At 40.4% G+C, this 21216-nt stretch overlaps 1 protein-coding gene across 1 annotated transcript in view; it reads left to right on the forward strand.

Annotated features, from left to right (window-relative positions):
• Positions 1-21216, forward strand: part of EXTL3 (exostosin like glycosyltransferase 3) — a 125503-nt gene that overhangs the window by 13259 nt on the left and 91028 nt on the right. The window contains exons 2-3 of the mRNA XM_060015238.1: positions 13866-13972; positions 15945-16059. The gene's annotated coding sequence lies outside the window, so the exon portion shown is untranslated. The remainder of the gene's footprint in view (positions 1-13865; positions 13973-15944; positions 16060-21216) is intronic.

The raw sequence follows: 21216 nt of genomic DNA on the forward strand, positions 1-21216 counted from the left end.
GCTTAAGAATCCACCTGCCAATGCAGGGGACACGGGTTCAAGCCTTGGTCCGGGAAGATCCCACATACCGCGGAACTAAACCCATGCACCACAACTACTGAGCCAGTGAGCCACAACTACTGAGCCCGCAAGCCACAACTACTGAAGCCTGTGCGCCTAGAGCCCGTGCTCCGCAACAAGAGAAGCCACTGCAATGAGAAGCCCGTGCAATGCAACTGGGGAAAGCCCACGCACAGCAACGAAGACCCAATGCAGCCAAAATTAAATAAATAAAAAAGAAAAAACAAATTAAAAACCAACCGAAACACCACCACCACCAAAAACCACAACAAGGGAAATTCTTTGATTCATATGCCTGCAAAGTCCAGTAGTAGATCTGGGATAGCTGGTCCAGAGATGTACCATAAGGACGTCAGAAACAGCTTCACCCTCTCTGTCTCTTAGCTTTGTTTTCCATTGTGTTGGCGCCATTCTAAGGTGGCCTCTTTCTAAATGATGGCAAGACTTCTGCCAGCAACTCCAGGCTTCTAGCCAATCCTCTTAGGAAACACAATGGAAGATTTTCTACCCAGTTTCTGAAGCTGGAAGTCTAGGAATCATTTTTGACTTCTGTTCCCACACATCTTAATCACCAAGTTCTGTCCCGCCTTCTAAGTATCTCTGCATCCCCGTTGCCAGTGTTTTAATTCAGGGTACCATCTTTTGTCTCGATTCCTGCAGCAGCCCCCAGTGATTTTCTTCCTTGGGTCTTGCTGCCCTCCGACCTGTTCTCCACATCACAACCAGGGTAATCTTTCGAAAATGTTACGTGATGGCCCCCCAATGGATAGGAAGTTCAAGACAAAACTCCTTGTTATGTTCCGGAAGGCCTTGTATGTACAGCTCCTGCCTACTTCTCTTTTCACATCATCCCTTATTCCAGGCAATTCAGCCACAGATGCATGCCAGACTAGCCAACTCCCTCCTAGCTCTGCCTTTTTCATGCAGTGCTCCTTCCATCTGGACCATTTTCCTCCTGGCCCCCCACCTAATGAGCCTCTTCTTATCCATTCAGGTCTCACATTAGATATAACTGTATTGAGAAAATCCTTCCAGGAATTCCCTGGCGGTCCAGTGGTTAGGACTCCATGCTTCCACTGCAGGGGGCACAGGTTCGATCCCTGGTCAGGGAACTAAGATCCCGCAAGCCGCAAGGTGTGGCCAAAAAAAAAAAAAGAAAAGAGAAGAAAAGAAAAACTCTTGGCAGAGAAAATCCTTCATACTGCATTATGTACACACTCTTCCGACAAGAATATTCTTTTTCCACCTTAGCAATTATCGCATTTTATTGTCATTGCTCGTTAAATCGTCGGTATCCCTCAGCAGACTATAAGGTCCATGAAGGCAGAGATTTCCCTTGTTTTCTGAAATATCCCCAGCATCACAGAGTAGACACTTGATAAATATTTGTTAAATTGTAAAATAAAATGAGATGTGATTGTAGTAGGTGATTTTAGAATCTAGATTGATTCGCTAAGCTACTGGAAAGTCTGTAATGTCTACTGCTTTTCTTTTTTATATGCTTATTGGTTTTCTTTTAAAAATAGTAGAGTTATAGAATTAAAGAGGATCTTAGTAATTATCCTGCACTAATTCACTTCACTTGACAGGTAAGGAAGAGGGAGCTCAGAGGGACTTAGTAATTTACACAAACCACGGAGCTATTCACGGGGGTCTAATTGGACTGGAGCTCAGAGCTCCTGACTTTTAGTGCAGCGCAGCCTCCTCTTCACCATGATAGCAGCACTTCTAACAGATTAGTGTAGTGCGATTTTTATTTTATAACATTTTGCCTTTTTAAAAAATTTATTGATTTTCGGCTGCGTTGGGTCTCTGTTACTGCGCGCGGGCTTTCTCTAGTTGCGGTGAGCGGGGGCTACCTTTCGTTGTGGTGCGCGGGCTTCTCTCATTGTGGTGGCTTCCTTTGTTGCAGGGCACGGGCTCTAGGCATGCGGGCTTCAGGAGTTGCAGCATGCGGGCTCAGTAGTTGTGGCTCTCGGGTTCTAGAGCGCCAGCTCAGTAATTGTGGTGCACGGGCTTATTTGCTCCGCGGCGTGTGGGATCTTCGCGGACCAGGGCTTGAACCCGTGTCCCCTGTACTGGCAGGCGGACTCTTAACCACTGCGCCACCAGGGAAGTCCCTGTAGTGCGATTTTTATTTTAATTCAAAGGAAGCTTATCGCCGATAGCCTCACACGTTTCCCTTCTTAAGATGTACTTGCCGATCTTGTACATCTCGGTGGATTCTGACAGTTTTTCAGGATGCAAATCTCCCTGGTCTGTAGATGCCTAAGTATCCTGTAGAGTCTGTCCTCTATGCCATTGGCCCACGAAGAACCAGAAGTTACACATTTGATTCCCTTGTTCCACCGTTTCTCCTTGGAAGGGTAATTACTGAGTAGATGCCATCTGGATTTGATCTGAGGAACACTCACGTTGTATAAAAGAAGTAACAGACTTCTGTTTAACTCTTTGTATGAACTACTCTTCTCTCTTCCCTCTGTGAGGCTTACTGACTGATGCCCAGTATGAAATAGGAGCTTGAAAAGAGAACTGCTTCTATAAAAACAATTTGAAGTTTGGAAAAGACTGGGTAGGAGTAACTTTCTAAAAAGAATTATAATAGAATTGGATATGGGTGAGAAAACAAATATTGGGGAAAATTTTTAGTTAATAGAAAATAGTTTTTAGGGACTTCCCTCATGGCTCAGTGGTTAAGAATCTGCCTGCCAATGCAGGGGACAGAGGTTCAATCCCTGGTCCGGGAAGATCCCACATGCCACAGAGCAACTAAGCCCATGCGCCACAACTACTGAGCCTGCACTGTAGAGCCCGCAAGTCACAACTACTGAGCCCGCAAGTCACAACTACTGAAGTCTGCACACCTAGAGCCTGCACACTGCAACAAAGAGAAGCCCACGCGCTCTGCAACTAGAGAAAGCCTGCGCGCAGCAGCGAAGACCAAACACAGCCAAAAATTAGTAAAATTTTTTTAAAAAAGTAAAAAAAAAAGTTTTTATATTAAAATTTTTAATTTATTAAAAAATTTTTTTAAATTAAGGAAACCAAAAATGGAACCTGTCGACCAAAGCATTATGAAACTTCAATTAATTGACCTATTCTGTGCATAAATGTCTTCAAGTGTTCATTTTAAATAAAACGTTCAGTGTATCTTTTCATTATGGTTCCTGCTTTAAACGGATTATTTCAGTTAACTGAATCGCCTACTCTTCTGCCTTTTGTAGGTGGACATGTTATATGCAGCTGAATCTTTCATGTGGTTATAATTTTGCTTTTGAATTGCATTTAAACTTCTCAAGGGCTAGGAGTGTACCTACGTATTTCATTTCCTGTAGATTTTACCATGGGGCCTAACTCTGCATATGCCTCCGATGATGGGGTTTTATTTCCCTAGCCAACCAGTCTTTCTCACTCTGGGTCAACATTATTATTTTGTTTTCATCTTTTACTCCTTCATTCTTCCTAACTCACGGACATTGTTCCTTCTGAAAAGGAGAGAGAAAAAGGGAATATAAGGAGAGCATCTGCCAACCTCCCTCGGGGGCTTGCCATGTATTTGATACTAAAAAAGAAACTAAAAAGGAAGCGAAAGACAAGTTAAAAATATATTTAAAACAGATGTTTGTGCTTAAATTTAAAAATTCCAAATGCCACCCTTTGACCCAGCAGGTCTACTTCTAGAAGCCTATCCTATGGAAATAATTAAACACATGCAAAAAAGATTTAGCTCTACCATGTTCATCTCAACCTTGTTTATAATGGGGGAGAATTAGGAACAACTTGAATTTTCAACCTTCAATTTTCAAGGACTTAACATTTAAATACAGTGGAGTTCCATTATTTTTAAAAATGCATTTAGTGACATATAAAGATAGTTATACTTTATTAATTGATTGAAAAACAAGCTATAAAATGTGTACATCCCATTTTTGTAAAAGACAGATGTGCAAAAATGACTAGGAGGATATACGTAAAGATTATATGATGGTAATGAAATAATTTTTTTCTCATTTATGCTTTAAACTTGTTTACAAAAAACTTCTGTAAAGTTATTTTTAAATTAAAAGCTACTCCCGACAAAATAGTTCCTATTAATGTCATTGTTGGATATGACTTTTTTCTTCAGAAGTAATTGATTATAAATAAATATGTTAATAGCTGAGGTCTTAGGAAAAGGAAAACATCTCCTCTACTTTCCTGCCTTAATACCACTTTTCTTCCTAGCTGCAGTGGATTCCAAATCAGTAGTTCTGTTAAGCTGGAGTTTTGTGAGAGGGGAGGAGGTGACTGGATTTTATTTCTAGTTTACTAATTCTCTTTATCACCTTGGGACATTTACTTTTCGTCTTTTTGTCCAGTAACCCTCTCTGTAAAATGGGGAGAACTCCTTCCTCGTTACTACCCCAGCAGAGGGATTGAAAACACCAGTGGGTTCCACCCCTGGCCTGGAACATGGCCAGTCTCTGCCACAAAGCCATGATACACATAATAAGTACTAACTTAACAGTAATTCATTGATTCTGTAATAAGTAATAATTCACCTGGCCACCCAGGGTAACCCATCACTCTCACCCTAACTACTGTGAACATTTACTAGATTGTCAAGTGATTCTGAACCATTACTTATTCATTAATTCAACAAATAACTGAAAAATGGCAACTAGGATTCAAATCCCGGCTCTCCCATTTAACTCTGTGAGCTTGGGGAAGGAAGTTAATTTCTCTGGGCCTCAGTTTCCTCCTTTATAAAATGACTAGTATAATACGTTGTTGTTGTAAGGATTAAATGAGATACAAAATGTGTAACACCCCGCACACAGTAAGCTCTCATGTGTGCCAAATGCTGGGATTCACGTCCATTCAACATTTATTGTTTAGTACAGGTCAGACAATGTTTCAGGTGCCTGGGTTGCATCAGTGAACAAAACAGATTTGCCTGTTTTCATGGAGCTTACATTTCAGCAGACTCAAAGATTAATTCAATGTAGTCCAATCCATGGTTACTGATAATAATACACTATTATTACTCTTAGTGTATTATGTGCCAGCCACTGTGCAAACGATTTTCATATATAATCTTATTTTCTCTAACCCTGTAAGGTAGGGATTTTTATTGTTACTTGAGAGTGTGGAAACTGAGCCTCTGAAAGGTTATGTACATACAACTGGCAAATGAGTGGAGGGGCTGGTATTTAGACCAGGTTGTCTGGCTTCACCACCACACCTTCCTGCCTTTACTTGGTGAGCCATTGGTGATCGTCACTTTTGCTTACGGTTCTTTCTTTCTTTTTTTTTTAAGTTTTGTAGTATAGTTAGTTTCTGCTGTACAGCAAAATGAATCAGCTATACGTATACATACATCCCCTCGTTTTTGGATTTCCTTCCCATTTAGGTCACTGCCGTGCATTAAGTAGAGTTCCCTGTGCTATACAGTAGGTTCTGATTAGTTGTCTATTTTATACATAGTATCATAGTGTATACTATTTTATACATAGTATCATAGTGCATATGTGTATATGTGCCAATCTCCCAATTCCTCCCACCCCCTGCCCCACTTTCCCCCTTGGTATCCATTCATTTGTTCTCAATATCTGTGTCTCTATTTCTGCTTTGCAAATAAGATCATCTATGCTTACAGTTCTTTCTTGACATCCTTGCCAACACTTTTTGCTCTGCAGTAGGAGCTGTGAGAGAAAGAAACTTGAGTTTTCTTCATTTGTATTAAAATACTTCATTATCTCTGCAGGAAATGATCAGAGAAGGAATATATGACAGCTCTGCTTAGAGTGTTTTTTTCAATCAATTAGAAATTGCAGCTGACTCCCATCCGTGTTTAGGAAAGAGGTCTCAGTTAGAGGGAGGAGTCGAGGTGCAGCCTTAAGAGAGGAGCGTAGCTGGGGACGGGGAGACTCCCAGTGGCATGGCCTTGATGCTGGTCATGCTACCAGGCTAAGGTGAAGGCAACAGAATTGGTGCCTCCTGTGTCTCTTGGTGTTGCATCGTCTTCATCTTCTGGCTCAGAGTCTTTAGGAAACATACCGCTGCTCCACCTCTAAAGATCCCTCTTCCTTTGCTGTTCTGCAATTGCCCAGTGACCTGGAATGTTCATGTCCTCCAAAGTCATGCTGAATAATACTGCTAGAGTTTAAGAAAGTATTGTTATGAAGTATTTCAAGTATTCAGAAAAGCGTAAAGAATATCATGTACTCACAATTTAGTTTTGCCAAATATTAACATTTTGCCTTTCTGCTCCAGTTCCTTTTTTTAAATAAAAAATACAGATGTAGCTGAAACTCCGCTGTGTACCTCTTCCCAGTTTCACTCCCCTCCCTCCCTCCCTTCCGGAGGCCACCACTGTCCTGAATTATCATTACAATGCGTGCTTTCATCCTGTCGCTTGCTGCCTGTAAGTGCTTGGATAAGCACCCTTACACATGGTGCTCTGAGGCACATTCTTGTACCCATGTCCTTGTACACGTGTGCAGGAGTGTCTCTGGGATGTTGCTGGCCGTCGTGATTGCGCACTGACATGGCCACATTTCTCTCCAGGATGGTTGTACCAATTGATGGTGTGTATAACAGCTTCTCCTCCACGGCCGTAGTCGGGCTTACTGCTGTCTGACTTTTAAAATTTATTGCTAATCTGATGAATGTGAAGTGGTGTCTCACAATTGTTTGTATTTTCCTGATTACTATCGAGATTGAGCATCTTTTCATGTGTTTATTGACCATTTGTGTTTCCTCTTTGTTGAATTGTCTGTTCACATTCTTTGCTTTTGCGTCTGTTGTGTTGTCATTTTTCTCACTGGTTGAAGTAGTTCATTGTGTATTCTGTTTACTTAACCTTTACCAGTCACTTACCATGCAGAGGTCTTCTCCAAGTCCCTTGCTTGTCTTTTACTTTGTTTATGGCATATTTTGATGTACAGACAAGTTTAATTTTAATGTAGTCAACTCTTTTGCAATTTTTATTATTCGTGCTTTTGAGTCTTATTTAAAAAAAAATTTCCCGACTTCAAAATCATGTGTATATTTTCCTCTATTTTCTCTCTAAAATTTTCTAAAAATTTGATTTTCACATTAAGCATGGGATCCATCTAGAATTAATTCTGTCATTGCTGTAAGGTAGGGATCCATTTTTCTTTTCCTTCCACATAGATAATCAACTGGTCCAGCCCCTTTACTGTATAGTCTTTTCTTTCTCCACTGGTTGGTTATGTCTGTCTGATACCAAGTTTCCATAGAGTCAGGGATTTGCTTGGGGCTTCTTTGGTCGATCTAGTTATCTATTCCTGGGCTAATATCACACCGTCTAAATACTATAACTTTTCATGTACGTCTTGATGTCTCATAGGGAGAGGTGGCCTCCCTTGTTGTTCTTTTTTCAAAATTATTTTTTGTTATTCTTAGTTCTTCCATATGGATTTTAGAATCAGCTTATCTAGTACTTTAAAAACACTAATCAATACTTGATCTTGATCTTTCCTGGGCTTCATCTAGACCACCATGCTTCTGTTTGCTTAAACACTGTAACAGTATCCCTCCTGGTAAACTTTCACAACAGCGTCTAATTCCTATGTTCACAGGTCAGTTAGCACAGGTTACATTTTTCTTTTTAAACGTAATTGTGGAAAAATATATATAATGAAATTTGCCATCTTAAGCGTTTTAAGTGTGTGACTCAGCACTAAATACATAATGTTGTGCATGCATCATCATTATGGCAAAACTCTGTAACCATTAAGCAATAATTTCCTATTCCTCCCTTCCACCAGCCCCTGGCAACTACCATTCTACTTTCTGTCTGTATGAATTTGCCTTCTTTAGGTTTCTCATAAAAGTATGATCATACAAGGTTGTCCTTTTGTGTCTGGCTTTTTTCCCTTAGTATGGTGTTTTCAAGGTTCATCCATGTTGTAGCCTGTATCTGAACTCCATTCCTTTTTAAGGATGAATCATATTCCATTATACGGATACTCCACATTTTGTTTATCCATTCATCTCATGTTGGACATTTGGGCTCTTTCCCCCTTTTGACTATTGTGAATGATGCTACAATAAACATAGGTGTACAAGTATTTGTATAATTCTTGTTTTCATTTCTCTTGGGTATTTATATAGGAGTAGAATTGCTGGGTTATGTGTTAATTCTATGTTTAACTTCTTGAGGAATTGCCAAGCTGTTTTTCACAGCTTGGCAATTTCACGGATGCACCACTTTATATCCCCACCAGCAATGTCTGAGGGTTCCAGCTTCTCTACGTCCTCTCCAACACCTGTTATTTCTATATTTTTTATTATAGCCATCCTAGTGGGTGTGAAGTGGTATCTCACTGTGGTTTGCTTTGCAGTTCCCTAATAATTAATGATGTTGAGCATCTTTTCATGTGCTTATTTATCTTCTTTAGACAAATGTCTATTCAAGTCCTTTGCTCCTCTCCTCCTTGCCCGTGCTTTTAGAGCAGTTTTAAGTTTACAGCAAAATTGAGTGGAAAGTACAGAGAATTTCCATATAACGCCCCCCCCATGTGCAACCTCTCCCACAATCAACATCCCACACCAGAGAGGTACATGTATTACAGTCGATAAACCTATATTGACAAATCATTATCACCCAAAGTCTATAGTTTACATTAGGGTTCATTCTTGTATACACTTTGTGGGTTTTGACAAATGTATAATGAAATGTGTCCACCATTATAGTAGTACATAGAATAGTTCACTGCCCTAAAAATCTTCTGTGCTCCACCTACTTATTCCTCCCTCCCCTTTCATTCCCCCCTTTGCCCATTTTAAAATCACGTTGTTTGTTTTTGTGTTGTTGAGCTTTAGGAGTTCTTTATGTATTCTGTATTTCAAGACTCTTATTGTATATATGATTTGCAAATATTTTCTCCCATTTTGTGTGTTGTCTTTTCACTCTCGATAGTGTCCTTTGGTGCACAGAAATTTTTAATTTGCATGAAGTCCGTTTTATCTATTTTTTCTCGTGTTGTCTGTGCTTTTGGTGTCATGTTTAAGAAACCATTGTCAAATCCAAGGCTATGCAAATTTGTCCTTAGATTTTCTTCTAAGAATTTTATAGTATTAGCTCTAAATTTAGGTCTTTGGTTCATTTTGAGTTAATTTTTGTATATGGTATAAGACAAGGGTCGACTTCATTCTTCTGCATGTGGATATTTCATTTTCCTAGTACCATTTATTGAAGAGATTGTTGTTTCCCTATTGATTGGTCTTGACACCCTTGTCGAAATCAATTGACCATAGATGTGGAGGTTTATTTATGAACTGTAAATTTTATTCCATTGCTCTATATGTCTGTCCTTATGCCAGTACCACAGTTTTGATTACTGTAGCTTTTTAATAAGTTTTGAAATCAGGCAGCGTGAGTCCTCCAACTTTGTCCTTCTTTTGCAAGATTATTTTGGCTATTCTGGGTCCCTTGAAATACCATATGAACTTCAGTATGGAGTTTTCATTTCTGCAAAAAACACCTTGGGATTTTCATAGAGATAGCCTTGACTCTGTATGTCAATGTGGGTAGTATTGTCATCTTAACAACATTAACTCTTTCAATCTGTGAACATGGGATGTCTTTTCATTTATTTAGACTTTCTTTAATTTCTTTCAGCAATGTAATATATATTTTTCACTTATCACATTTATGTTGGTTGTTTGCTGATAGTAGGAAGATAGCAGTATATCTCTGGAATACAGATAAGAGGCTTGAGATGTAGAGTCTTATAAATTTTACCTATAAATGGAGAAAGCAACATAATATTTATTTTTAGTATCAGAATTGGTTTCCCTAGTCATGATCTTTTAGGATCTTTGAATAAGGAAAAAAAAAAAGATAGAAATGTCTGGGTTACAGATTCTCCGGAGATTTTGTTGACCTCATCATGCTTAGTAGGTCACAATGAGATTAGTTTACCCTATGTTGAATTTGACTCAAAAAAAGAAAAAAAAGAAAATTCAGGAAGAGTTTATTGTTGAATCCATGTTCAAAATGGCAATATCTTTTCTAATTCCATCTTCTATCATCATATTCACATTACAGTCTATATCATATAACAATTCAGGGCAAAATACTTTAAGTGTTTGACTTACTGAATTCCTGTCGTCTTTTGGACCCTAATTTAGTCATAATCCTTCAAACATTCAAATTTACTGGCACATGCCACATACCCCTCCCCCCCCGTCAAGTTCAACAATATTCTGGGGAGATTACTTAAGTTACTCAAATTTTACTAAAATTTTACTAAAAAATTTGAGAATTAACATTCTCAAATTTTCTGTCTCTTTAAATACAGAGTCTGGCTGTACTCCGTCCCAAGGAAGAATGACTCCATACCTTTTCCTTTAGATAATGGTCTGCATCAAAACAGTGCTTAATAAGGAAAACAGAGAACAGTTATTTAATCAGTTCTTTCAGGCTTAGAGGAAAAAAATGGCATATCTTTGGGAGCCAAAGCAAGGTGGGAAGAGGGATGCAGATTTAGCCTCCTGGCCCTCTGCACTCCACTTGCATTTGTATATTGACCTTTGTAAGGTTAGCACGAGTCCTCTAATATTAGCATATATTGAAGTCCCTTAGCATCTTGGCATTTAACAATCTGTCACCTGATTTAATCTTCACAATATGTCTGCAAGATAAATACTATTATGCCTGTTTTATAAGAAACTCAGCCTCAGAGGGATTGGATAACTTGCCATTGTCATGCAGGGAGTAAGTGACAGGGCTGGATTCAAACCAGAGCTGTCTGGTTCCAAAACCCATGCTCTCGTCTTGTCATTTTCCTAGTCTTGGCTTCATTAATCTTATCTTTTGGTACTAAAAGTCCTTCTCTCTTCAATAGGTATTTGGCAAAAAAGGACCCAGGCATCATATTTCTCTTTCTACTATGTACAAAATGATTCAAAATGGGGTCATAATTGGGTTCTGAACCAGGACAGTTGTAGATGGAGGGAAAGGAACTAAGTGGAGAGTTGCTATTGCCCAGAAACAATAGGAGTTGGTTGGCCAGAGTTGGTGAGCAGGAGTAGGGTGTGTCAAAATGAGTCAGGATTCAGGTTCATTGAGAACCACATTGCTTTTTTATATAGTAAATGTACTCATTTCAGAGAAGCACCTGCCATTAAAAATGGCATTTTCTCTGAGGCATTCTAGACCCTTGTCGTTTATAATCAGAAGGCCGGGACACATAACAGTTTAGATTTTGCTAAGGTGGAACAATCTCGAATTGTGTGTGCCCTAAGGCTGGTGTATAGGAGGGAAGCTCTTGGCTCTGAGAGCACCCAGCCTCTTCAACTCGCTGCAGCTTTGCTGCATAAAAACTTAAACATATGATTCCCGTAAAGGTCTGAAACGACATTTACATTTTTCAGTTTTACCTTGTTCCTTTTTATTGGAGTGTAGTAGCCCTCTCTTACTTTGCTTATTTATTTTGGTTTGGCACTCCCTGCGTTCTGAGAACCGCTGCTCCTCCACTTCAACCACGTGATTCAGCTGGAGCTGCCATGTTCTTACAGCTGATTGGCCTAGGGCGGACACCTGACCTTCACTGGCCAATCAAAGACTCTTCTCAGGAGTTTTGAACTTACAACCAGAAAAAGCTTGAGGAATTCCTTTCCAGTGGTGGTTCTTGAACTCTTAATGGTCACGTTCCTTGTCATGTGGGAAGGCAATGAAAATGGCTTGCAGTGGGACGCATAAATGAGAGATGGGCAGAGTCCTGATGTATGTGTCCTGGGTCTTGTTTTTGGAACCTTACTGCATCTCTCGCTTCCTAGATTTGGTTGTTCAACCATTCCTTGAATTCTGTCCTCCAGCACACTCCCGTTTCTGTCGTTTGGGTTTGTATGATTTACAGTCAAAAGAGTCCTGCCTAAAGGTGGGGTGTTTTGGACAATAGAGCTGTTCCCAAGTTTGGGACTCAGGAAGGCTTTAGGATAGATTCCTTGCAAATATCAAGGTCTACTGTGTTTTTTTCCAAGCATTGAGGGTTTGCATCTAACTTTACTGACGGTCATTTATTTTTTATTTTTTTTAACATCTTTATTGGGGTATAATTGCTTTACAATGGTGTGTTTGTTAGTTTCTGTTTTATAACAAAGTGAATCAGTTATACATATGTTCCCATATCTCTTCCCTCTTGCATCTTCCTCCCTCCCACCCTCCCTATCCCACCCCTCCAGGTGGTCACAAAGCACCGAGCTGATAACCCTGTGCTATGCGGCTGCTTCCCACTAGCTATCTACCTTACGTTTGGTAGTGTATATATGTCCATGCCTGTCTCTCTCTCTCTCTCTCTCTCTCTCTCTCTCTCTCTCTCTCTCACTCTCTCTCGCTTTGACTGACGGTCATTTAAATAAAACTGTTTGTTAAATGGTGAGAAACAGCCTCAGCTACGCCCAAACCTACTCAAGTAATTTGAATGTTAGCTTACTTTCCCCAGGACTACAAAGGACCTGAGAAAAAAATTGGCCAAGTTTCAAAATGTATTTGTTAAGTTTCTGAGATGAATAGGACCGTCATCAACGTTTGGGTTTAGAAAGTGGAGGGAGGAAAGTGCTTTGACTTGCAGGATATGGAGTTTCAAATCCCAGGAGAGGAAGACAGTGGGAAGGCGCTGGCTCTCAGCTGGAGAGCGTATGACTAATGGAGACATCTCTTTTTTTTTTTTTTTTTTTTTGCGGTACGTGGGCCTCTCACTGTTGTGGCCTCTCCCGTTGCGGAGCACAGGCTCTGGACGCAGGCTCAGCGGCCATGCCACGGGCCCAGCCGCTCCGCGGCATGTGGGATCTTCCCGGACTGGGGCACGAACCCGTGTCCCCTATATCGGCAGGCAAACGGAGACATCTCTTTAATGACTGGACTTTCCTGCCCTGGAACCGTGGACAGTTCCACTCTGCCCAGCCTGACTAGGTGGGTCACACTGACCTACTGTCAGGTGACACCTTCAGCACTATAGGAGATTTAAAAAAATTATAGTATTCTTACACTTATTGTTTACAGCTATAAAATTCTTATGCTGCCCATCTCAATTTCCTTTATCTTTCAGAGTTTCAGGACTACGTAAGAATAGTTTTTAATATTGGTTTTTAATATATACATCTCTCACATTGTATGTAATAGTTTTTGGTTTTTAAGAGTAATCTATACTCATTAAAAAAAAATTGGAACGCACATCAAAGTATAAATAGCAGGAAAAAAAGGTCACCCATGATTACACAAGTTGAAGCTGGCCGCATTCACGTTTGGGCAGTTTTCTCGGTGGTATCTTGGGGGAGTATTTTCCAAGCTTGACTTGGCAACCGGCCAGGTATCTGTCCCAACTCTTTGACCTCCCGCACTTCACTCCTCTCTTAATAGAAGTTAACTTAATTGACCTGCCCTCCCCCTTCTGCCCTCCCATAGTAAAAATTAAAGGCAGCTGCTGGAGGATTCTGGTAACTGGTGAGGATGGCGGGTCATGAGCATCCTGACCAGCAGCGGAGGTGGGGAGGAGGGGGCTCTGGGCTGTGGTGAAGGAGACGCACCTGGCAGGGAGGCATTTCAGCTGGGCAGAGGCTCAGAAGCCCTGGGACGTGATGGCACTTGCGCAAACAGCGCAATGTGGCCTGTGCATAAGCTGTGTGCTCTGTGCTCTCTCAGTTTCCCAGCTGTTTGCAGAGCTGCCCAAAACGTAAGTCGAAACTCCACCCAGGGCCAGAAGGATTCCTGCAGAAACCAGCTTCCTCCTCATTCTGCTCCGCCTTGTTGGGGGATGTTTTTTCATTATTCTCTTCTTAATTGTTAATAGGAAGACATTCACGTGGTTCAGAATATACCTGTGCAGTTTAGACGGCAAGTCTTACTCCTGCCCTGAGATCTTCCAGCCACTTTTCACCTTCCTATAACTCACTGCAGGTAATCAGCTTTTAGTTTTTGTGTGTATTCATCCAGACTTTACTTATGAATATTAAAGCAAATACAAATATATTCTGTATTCCCATTTTCCCCTTCTTGAAAACAAAATGATGCATTGTATACACATTTTCTGTGCCTTGCTGGGATTTTTTTCCTCCACTTATCTTGGAGACTTTGAAAAATATCTGTGCATTGAAAGCTTCCTCATGCATTTTTATACTTTCAAAATTTTCCATTGGATATATGTAGCATAATTTATTTAACCAGTCCTCTGTTCAAGGGTATTTGAGTTCTTTCCAATCTTTTGTTATTTTGAATAATGCTGCAACGAGTAACTTTGTATATATGTTACTTTTTAAGTATGGTGGAAGGATAAATTCCCATTAGTCATATTACTGGGTCAAAGGAGGTATGCAGTTGTAATTTTGATCTCAGTGCCCACATTCCTTCCCCAGGGGCTTGTACCAATTTATCCTTCTGCTGGGAAAGTATGAGAGTACTTGTTTCTCTTGGGGGATTATTACATACTGTTTACATGTTACTTTGAATTGTTCTTCAATTGTTTTAATTTGGATGTTGTCCTCCCAATTAGATGGCAACTTTATTGAGAGCAAGGGCCAAACATTTTATTGCTTTTGAAGTATCCACATTTATAAATAACATAATATGGTACCCTAGGAGCACAATAAATTTGTTTCCAGTGTAATTTGGGAGAATAAGCCAATTAAACCTTAATGATAAAAAGATTTCTATACTTGGCTAGAGTTCAACTAAACTGATTTCTCCCTGCCAAAGGAAAACTATTATGAGGTCTTGTTTCAAGTAATTATGGAATGAGTCTTGAGTTGAGGTGTTACTGCAGGTTCACTTGCTTACACATGGACTTCTCTCCCGGATCTGCGAGTCGTTTTACCAGATTCATTCTGGTGATGCCTTGGCATCAGCCAGGCTAACTGGGTGCCTGTCCTGTCACTCCTTTTCCTCTACGCGTGACAGTGCCTGCCTGCCCCACAGTAAGCGGGAGAATAAAGAGTTGCTTTTAAACTTTTTATATCTACTGCACATGTAAACATTGTGTCATTGTAATTTAGTCTACCTACATCCTAGTAGCAAAAATGTACTAATTTTCCTCCCAGTTTCTACTATGTTGGATCCCCCCATATGTATTATCCTGTACTGGTGTCCAGTGGTCTTCCAATTTTTTGCTTGCATATCGTCCAGAGGAATTTTGTAAAATTAAGCTTACCCTCACACATTTACAGTCTATATCTAAAATTGTATTACAAGTTTAAATAGTTTGTAAGGATATATTTACAGTATATTGTCAGTATTGACTTTAAAAAGTAATTGTTCACTATACATGTATGCATATGTATGTGTATGTGTACATGTGTATGTTAAGCTCTTATACACACAGAAGATATTTATCGATCATACTAAGGAAATATCCCTCTATTCCTATTCCAAACTGCCATTGGTAGTTTGATAGGACTTGCATTGAATCTGTAGATTGCTTTGGGTAGTATAGTCATTTTCACAATGTTGATTCTTCCAATCCAGGAACATGGTATACATCTGTTTGTATCCTCTTTAATTTCTTTCATCAGTGTCTTATAGTTTTCTGCATACAGGTCTTTGTCTCCTTAGGTAGGTTTATTCCTAGGTATTTTATTCTTTTTGTTGCAGTGGTAAATGGGAGTGTTTCCTTAATTTCTCTTTTAGGTTTTTCATCATTAGTGTATAGGAATGCAAGAGGTTTCTATGCATTAATTTTGTATCCTGCTACTTTACCATATTCATTGATTAGCTCTAGTAGTTTTCTGGTAGCCTCTTTAGGATTCTCTGTGTATAGTATCATGTTATCTGCAAACAGTGACAGCTTTACTTCTTCTTTTCCCATTTGTATTCCTTTTATTTCTTTGTCTTCTCTGATTGCTGTGGCTAAAACTTCCAAAACGATGTTGAATAACAGTAGTGAAGAGTGGACAACCTTGCTCGTTCCTGATCTTAGTGGAGATGGTTTCAGTTTTTCACCATTGAGAACGATGTTGGCTGTGCGTGTCATATATGGCCTTTATTATGTTGAGGTAAGTTCCCTCTATGCCTACTTTCTGGAGGGTTTTTATAATAAATGGGTGTTGAGTTTTGTCGAAAGCTTTTTCTGCATCTATTGAGATGATCATGTGGTTTTTCTCCTTCATTTTGTTAATATGGTTTATCACATTGATTGATTTGCATATACTGAAGAATCCTTGCATTCCTGGGATAAACCCCACTTGATCATGATCAACCCCACTTGATCATGATCCTTTTAATGTGTTACTGGATTCTGTTTGCTAGTATTTTGTTGAGGATTTTTGCATCTATGTTCATCAGTGATATTGTCCTGTAGTTTTCTTTGTGACATATTTTTCTGGTTTTGGTATCAGGGTGATGTGGCCTCGTAGAATGAGTTTGGGAGTGTTCCTCCCTCTGCTATATTTTGGAAGAGTTTGAGAAGGATAGGTGTTAGTGCGTCTCTAAATGTTTGATAGAATTCGCCTGTGAGGCCATCTGGTCCTAGCCTTTTGTTTGTTGGAAGATTTTAAATCACAGTTTCAATTTCAGTGCTTGTGATTGGTCTGTTTATATTTTCCATTTCTTCCTGGTTCAGTCTCGGAAGGTTGTGCTTTTCTAAGAACTTCTCCATTTCTTCCAGGTGGTCCATTTTATTGGAATATAGTTGCTTGTAGTAATCTCTCATGATCCTTTGTATTTATGCAGTGTCAGTTGTTACTTCTCCTTTTTCATTTCTAATTCTATTGAGTCTTCTCCCTTTTTTTCTTGATAAGTCTGGCTAGTGCTTTACCAATTTTGTTTATCTTCTCAAAGAACCAGCTTTTAGTTTTATTGATCTTTGCTATCGTTTCCTTCATTTTTTTTTCATTTATTTCTGATCTGATCTTTATGATTTCTTTCCTTCTGCTATCTTTGGGGTTTTTTTCTGGTTCTTCTTTCTCTGATTGCTTTAGGTGGTTTTTTTGAGATGTTTCTTGTTTCTTGAGGTAGGATTGTATTGCTATAAATTCCCTCTTAGAACTGCTTTTGCTGCATCCCATAGGTTTTGGGTCATCGTGTTTTCATTGTCATTTGTTTCGAGGTACTTTTTGATTTCCTCTTTGATTTCTGCAGTGATCTCTTGGCTATTTAGTAGTGTATTGTTTAGCCTTCATGTGTTTGTATTTTTTACAGGTTTTTTTCCTGTTATTGATATCTAGTCTCATAGCATTGTGGTCAGAAAAGATACCTGATATGATTTCAATTTTCTTAAATTTACCAAGGCTTGATTTGTGACCCAAGATATGATCTATCCTGGAAAATGTTTTATGAGCACTTGAGAAGAAAGTGTATTCTGTTGTTTTTGGATGGAATGTCCTATAAATATCAATTAAGTCCATCTTTTTAAATGTATCATTTAAAGCTTGTGTTTCCTTATTTACTTTCATTTTGGATGATCTGTCCATTGGTGAAAGTGGGGTGTTAAAGTCCCCTATTATGATTGTGTTACTGTTGATTTCCCTTTTTATGGCTGTTAGCATTTGCCTTATGTATTGAGGTGCTCCTACGTTGGGTGCATAAATATTTACAATTGTTATATTTTCTTCTTGGAATGACCCCTTGATCATTAAGTAGTGTCCTTCTTTGTCTCCTGTAATAGTCTTTGTTTTAAAGTCTATTTTGTCTGATATGAGAATTGCTATTCCAGCTTTCTTTTGATTTCCATCTGCATTGAATATCTTTTTCCATCCCCTCACTTTCAGTCTGTATGTGTCCCTAGGTCTGAAGTGGGTCTCTTGTAGACAGCATATATATGGGTCTTGTTTTTGTAACCATTTAGACAGTCTGTGTCTTTTGGTTGATGCATTTAATCCATTTATGTTTAAGGTAATTATTGCTATGTATGTTCCTATTACCATTTTCTTAATTGTTTTGGGTTTGTTATTGTAGGTCTTTTCCTTCTCTTGTGTTTCCTGCCTAGAGAAGTTCCTTTAGCATTTGTTGTAAAGTTGGTTTGGTCGTGCTGAATTCTCTTAGCTTTTGCTTGTCTGTAAAGGTTTTAATTTCTCTGTCGAATCTGAATGAGATCCTCGCTGGGTAGAGTAATCTTAGTTGTAGGTTTTTCCCTTTCATCACTTTAAATATGTCCTGCCTCTCCCTTCTGGCTTGCAGAGTTTCTGCTGAAAGATCAGCTGTTAACCTTACGGGAATTCCCTTGTATGTTATCTGTTGTTTTTCCCTTGTTGCTTTTAATATTTTTTCTTTGGATTTAATTTTTGATAGTTTGATTAATATGTGTCTTGGTGTGTTTCTCCTTGGATTTATTCCGCAGGGGACTCTCTGTGCTTCCTGGACTGGACTATTTCCTTTCCCATATCAGGGAAGTTTTCAACTACAATCTCTTCAAATATTTTCTCAGTCCCTTTTTTTTCCTCTTCTTCTTCTGGGACCCCTATAATTCGAAGGTTGGTGCGTTTCATGTTGTCCAGAGGTCTCTGAGACTGTCCTCAATTCTTTTCATTCTTTTTTCTTTATTCTGCATTGCAGTAGTTATTTCCACTATTTTATCTTCCAGGTCACTTATCCGTTCTTCTGCCTCAGTTATTCTGCTATTGATTCCTTCTAGAGAATATTTATTTCATTTATTGTGCTGTTCATCATTGCTTGTTTGCTCTTTAGTTCTTCTACGTCCTTGTTAAACGTTTCTTGTATTTTCTCCATTCTAGTTCCAAGATTTTGGATCATCTTTACTATCATTACTCTGAATTCTTTTTCAGGTAGACTGCCTCTTTCCTCTTCATTTGTTTGGTCTGGTGGGTTTTTACCTTGCTCTTTCATCTGCTGTGTGCTTCTCTGTCTTCTCATTTTGCTTAACTTACTGTGTTTGGGGTCTCCTTTCCACAGGCTGCAGGTTTGTAATCCCATTGTTTTTGGTGTCTGCCCCCAGTGGCTAAGGTTGGTTCAGTGGGTTGTGTAGGCTTCCTGGTGGAGGGGACTGGTGCCTGTGCTCTGGTGGATGAGGCTGGATCTTGTCTTTCTGGTGGGCAGGACCACGTCTGGCGGTGTGTTTTGGGGTGTCTGTGGCCTTATTATGATTTTAGGCAGTCTCTCTGCTAATGGGTGGGGTTGTGTTCCTGTCTTGCTACTTGTTTGGCATAGGGTGTCCAGCACTGAAGCTTGCTGGTCGTTGAATGGAGCTGGGTCTTAGCATCGAGATGGAGATCTCTGGGAGAGCTTTCGCCATTTGATATTATGTGCAGCTGGGAGGTCTCTGGTGGACCAATTGTCCTGAACTCAGCTCTCCCACCTCAGAGACACAGGGCTGACATCCGGCTGGAGCATCAAGACCCTGCCAGCCACATGGCTCAGAAGAAAAGGGAGAAATAAATAAATAAATAAAATAAAATAAAATAAAGTTATTAAAAAATAAAAAAATTATTAAAAATAAAAAAAGTATTAAAAGAAAGAAAGAAGACAGCAACCTAACCAAAAAACAAATCCACCAATGATAACAAGCACTAAAAACTACTAAAAAAGAAAAAAAACAGGACAGGCAAAACCCTAGGCCAAATGGTAAAAGCAAAACTATACAGACAAAATCACACAAAGTCCACCGCCACAATTTTGGGATGATTCATTGCTTATTCAGGTATTCCAGAGATGCAGGGTGCATCAAGTTGATTTTGAGGATTTAATCCGCTGTTCCTGAGTCTGCATGGAGAGATTTCCCTTTCTCTTCTCTGTTCGCACAGCTCCTGGGGTTCAGCTTTGGATTGGCTCCGTCTCTCCATGTAGGTCACCTGAGGGCGTCTATTCCCACTCAGACAGGACGGGGTTAAAGGAGCGGCTGATTCGGGGGCTCTGGCTCACTCAGGCCGGGGGGAGGTAGGGGTATGGAATGTGGGGCGAGCCTGTGGCGGCAGAGGCCGGTGTGACATTGAACCAGCCTGAGGTGTGCCGTGCGTTCTCCCGGGGAAGTTGTCCCTGGATCCCGGGACCCTGGCAGTGGCGGGCTGCACAGGCTCCCGGGAGGGGAGGTGTGGAGAGTGACCTGTGCTCGCACACAGCCTTCTTGGTGGCGGCAGCAGCAGCCTTAGCGTCTCATGTTCGTCTCTGGGGTCCGCGCCTTTAGCCGCGGCTCACACCTGTCTCTGGAGCTCCTTTAAGCAGTGCTCTTAATCTCCTCTCCTCGCGCACCAGGAAACAAAGAGGGAAGAAAAAGTCTCTTGCCACTTCGGCAGGTCCAGACTTTTCCCCGGACTCCCTCCCGGCTAGCCGTGGCGCACTAGCCCCCTACAGGCTGTGTTCACGCTGCCAACCCCAGTCCTCTCCCGGCGCTCCGACCGAGCCTCAGCTCCCAGCCCCGCCCGCCCCGGCGGGTGAGCAGACAAGCCTCTCGGGCTGCTGAGTGCCGGTCGGCACCGATCCTCTGTGCGGGAATCTCCCTGCTTTGCCCTCCGCACCCCTGTTGCTGTGCTCTCCTCCGCGGCTCTGAAGCTTCCCCCCCTCCGCCACCCGCAGTCTCAGCCTACGAAGGGGCTTCGTAGTGTGTGGAAACCTTTCCTCCTTCACAGCTCCCTCCCAGTGGTGCAGGTCCCATCCCTATTCTTTTGTCTCTGTTTTTTCTTTTTTCTTTTGCCCTACCCAAGTACGTGGGGAGTTTCTTGCCTTTTGGGAGGTCTGAGGTCTTCTGCCAGCGTTCAGTAGATGTTCTGTAGGAGTTGTTCCATGTGTAGTTGTATTTCTGATGTATTTGTGGGGAGGAAGGTGATCTCCGCGTCTTACTCCTCCGCCATCTTTAAAGTCTCCCCAGTTGTCTGTCTTAGCAGTGTCAACAAATCCATTTAAATGGATTCTCAAAGCTGATACTCAGTAAAAGTAAAATTACATTTTATAGCATCTGTCTTCTTGTTTAAGCCATGGATATTTTCAGGAGAGTGAGTTTGACAGTATGCATTATGCATGTGATAGATATGTACCTAAAACAGATACAATGTTATATGTGAATTATACCTCAATCAAAAAATAAAATCATGACAGATGTTCTGTTGAGTGCTAGCAAAACAGCTCACCATGAAGCTAAGAAAACAGTTTGGTGAAATTTGGTGGAAATAGAGTTTCTGGGGAAAAAAAAAGAAGTAAAAGAGTCAGTTGCCTAAGTCTGCTATAAATTTATGAATATGGGCTTTTCTAGGGATGCTTGCAAA

This window comes from Delphinus delphis, chromosome 6, assembly GCF_949987515.2.
Source record: "Delphinus delphis chromosome 6, mDelDel1.2, whole genome shotgun sequence".
In the NCBI taxonomy this organism is placed as follows: domain Eukaryota; kingdom Metazoa; phylum Chordata; class Mammalia; order Artiodactyla; family Delphinidae; genus Delphinus; species Delphinus delphis.